Source organism: Carlito syrichta, unplaced genomic scaffold (genome assembly GCF_000164805.1).
Source record: "Carlito syrichta isolate Samal-C Ts95f unplaced genomic scaffold, Tarsius_syrichta-2.0.1 Scaffold292863, whole genome shotgun sequence".
Taxonomy (NCBI): domain Eukaryota; kingdom Metazoa; phylum Chordata; class Mammalia; order Primates; family Tarsiidae; genus Carlito; species Carlito syrichta.
This window is the reverse complement of record NW_007236959.1, coordinates 8,396-11,115: the sequence shown is the minus strand read 5'-3', so window position 1 is coordinate 11,115 and position 2,720 is coordinate 8,396. Positions and strand designations below refer to the sequence as shown.

The 2,720-nt window shown below is 52.6% G+C and overlaps 1 pseudogene; it reads left to right on the top strand.

Annotated features, from left to right (window-relative positions):
* The first annotated feature begins 871 nt into the window (after positions 1 to 871).
* Positions 872 to 2,316, top strand: LOC103256689 (annotated as a pseudogene).
* Positions 2,317 to 2,720: the final 404 nt, after the last annotated feature.

Below are 2,720 nucleotides of genomic sequence, written 5' to 3'. Positions count from 1 at the left end.
CCTAGGTTTTATTACAGAGTGTCCACCTGTAAAGCAAATTCTGTGACCACTGGCTACTGACCCCTGAAGAGTAAAACCATTATCCAGTAGCTTGCAGGAAGGTGTATGGGAGATGGGCTCTCCAAAGATCTAAGCTGCTCCTGCCCTTTGACTGATCAAGCTTCTGGATACCATCAAGGAAATTTGTGCAACTTTAGGCTCATTGTTTAAAGGGAAATATGTTTGTCAACCTCAGAGGCAGCTTCCTTACTCCCTAGGGGTCGTGAAATGAAGATAATCAACTGTTCTCTGTTGAAGTGACTATGTGCATGGAGAAAAGCAAACCTAGAAACAACAGATGTGTTAATATCTATCCATAGCTGCAACTTTGTGGGACTTGGATCTATTCCATAGCTTTTACCCCAGGGCCTTATATTAACTTTGTATAGGCAGTTTCATTACTCATATATCTCATAGGGTTTCTGAACACCTATTTTTCAAACCTTTAAGGAAAAAAAGTTCTGATTTAATAAAATTGATTTATCTTAATGTGTCAAATCTGTCCACTGCATTTGTTATCCGCAGTGGCATACGCTGTCAATGTTTATGTTTGTGTTTGGGTTTGGAGGGATTGTTTATTTTCTAGTGGAAGTGGTGAGAAAGGAGTAGTGTCTATTTACCAACCTTTGTGAAGATAAATATCATCCAGGAGTAGAAATTATTCCTGGAGAAAAAGAATTAGACAATTGTGTTTCAAAATTAACACACTATTAAGGAATAATCAAGACCTATTTCCAGAAAAAGAAGTGATCACTTTTTGAAATTAAGATTTAAGGGTAGCATCTGGGGATGTGACCACGGAGGGTGGTGGCAACGAAGTACAGACAGCATCATGACAGAGCAGGTAGCCCTGAGCCGGGTGCACGTGTGCAGCATCCCGTGGCAAGAGCTGTACCAGGGTGATGGCTTTCACCAGTCCGAGACACACATATCCATCATCATGGGCATGTAGGGCGCCCTGGCCAAGAAGATCTACCCCACCCTCTGGCGGCTGTTCCCGGACTATCACCTGCCTGAATACACCATCGTGGGATACGCCAGCTCCCATCTCTTGACAGCTGACATCAGCAAGCAGACAGAGCACTTCTTCCCAGCCACCCCAGAGGAGAAGCCCAAGCTGGAGTTCTTCTCCCTTAACCTACATGGTCAGCCAGTACAATGATGCAGCCTCCGGATAGCCACATGAACGCCCTGCACCTTCTACCTGGCCTTTCCGCTCCCATCTATGAGGCCTTCACCAAGAACATTCAGGAGACCTGCATAAGCCAGACAGGCTGGAACCGCATCATCGCAGAGAAGCCCTTCAGAAGGGACCTGTAGAGTTCGGACCTGCTGTCCAACCACATCTCCTCCCTGTTCCACGAGGACCAGATCTACCACATCGACCGCTACCCGGGTAAGGAGATAGTCCAGAACCTCATGCTGCTGAGATTTGCCACAGGACCTTCGACTCCATCTGGAACCAGGACAGCATCGCCTGCGCCATCCTCACCCTCAAGGAGCCCTTCAGCACTGAAGGAGCTGCTTCGATGAATTGGGGATCATTCGGGCTGTGATGCGGGACCCCTCCTGAAGATGCTGTGCCTGGTAGCCACGAAGAAGCCCGCCTCCACTGACTCAGACGATGTCTGTGATGAGAAGCTCAAGGTGTTGAAACGCATCTCGGAGCCACAGGCTGAACGTGGTCCTGGGCCTGTGTTTGGAGAACCTCATCAAGAGGGAGCCTGGACGACCCCACGGCGTCCCACGGGTCCACCACTGCCACCTTCACGGCAGTGGTGCTCTGCGTGGAAAACGAGAGGTAGTACGGGGCGCCCCTCATGCTGCGTTGCCACAAAGCCCCGAACCAGCGGAAGGCTGCAGCTCCACTACGAGGCAGGCGACATCTTCCACCAGCAGTGCACGCCCAGCAAGCTGGTGACCCGCGTACAGCCCAGTGAGGCCGTGTACACTGAGGTAATGACCAAGAAGCCTGGCACATTCTTCAACCCTGAGGAGTCAGAGCTGAACTTGACCTCTGGCAAAACATACAAGAATGATGAGCGCCTCGTCCTGAGTGTCTCCTGCGGGTGCCAGATGCCCTCTGTGCACGGCAATGCGCCCCGTGGGCCTGGTGGATCTTCATGCCGCTGCTGCACATGATCGAGTGGGAGAAGCCCCAGCCTCATCCTCTATGTCTGCGGCAACCGGGGCCCCATAAAGGTGGACGAGCTGACGAAGAGAGCAGACTTCCAGTATGAGGGCACCTACAAATAGGTGAACTCCCACAAGCTCTGAGCTCTGAGTGCCAGCCCCCTACCCCACCCCAGCACCCGGTACCCTTCACCTTCCCTTCTCGCCCCTGCACCGTTGGGAGTTCTTGGGGACCACAGGCCTCGGCCTCACATTCCTGCCCTGGACTCAGGCCACCTTGCCCACCCTCGCTGCCTCTACTCGAGCCCAGCACACTCCTCAAACATTAGCACTCGAGACTCTGCCTGGTCATCCCGGGACCCTCTGGCAACCTTCCTCCCCTGCGCCAGCCTCAGTGCCACTTCACGTTTCTGGTCAGCAAATAGAGGACCTTGTGCTGCCAGGCAGCATCTTGGGCCCCTGGATGCCCCGTCCTGCCGGATCTGCGCTCCATGACCACTCCCACCCACTGCAGACGGTCTCACTGCCACAAAGCAGCAGCAGCAGTA